Source organism: Stegastes partitus, unplaced genomic scaffold (genome assembly GCF_000690725.1).
Source record: "Stegastes partitus isolate 25-593 unplaced genomic scaffold, Stegastes_partitus-1.0.2 Scaffold159, whole genome shotgun sequence".
Lineage (NCBI taxonomy): Eukaryota > Metazoa > Chordata > Actinopteri > Pomacentridae > Stegastes > Stegastes partitus.
In genome coordinates, this window is record NW_007577890.1 from 208,464 (window position 1) to 208,851 (window position 388).

The following is a 388-nucleotide window of genomic DNA, read 5'->3' on the forward strand; positions in this document are numbered from 1 at the left end:
CACACACACACACACACACACACACACACACACACACACACACACACACAAAGTGCGTTGAAACCACTTGTCTATGTCTGAGTCAATGACTGGACTGGACATAATAATGTTCACATAGATACATGATAATAAACCAACATGTGTGTCTGTGAGCATACAAACATGCTGCTGTACACGGAAGCATCACAGAGGAGCAACTGGGATTTCGGCTGGTGCACCAAACAGATCAGCAACAAACTTCAGATGAGTTATTGTCTGCACTTACTGTATTTGCACACAAGAATGCACATGTACTCATCTTTTCTGTCGCCTTTTCAGCTCTTGAGCTCAGCTTAAACATGAACTCACTTTCTGTAAATCTTCATTTGACATGTGTATTGGGACTTCA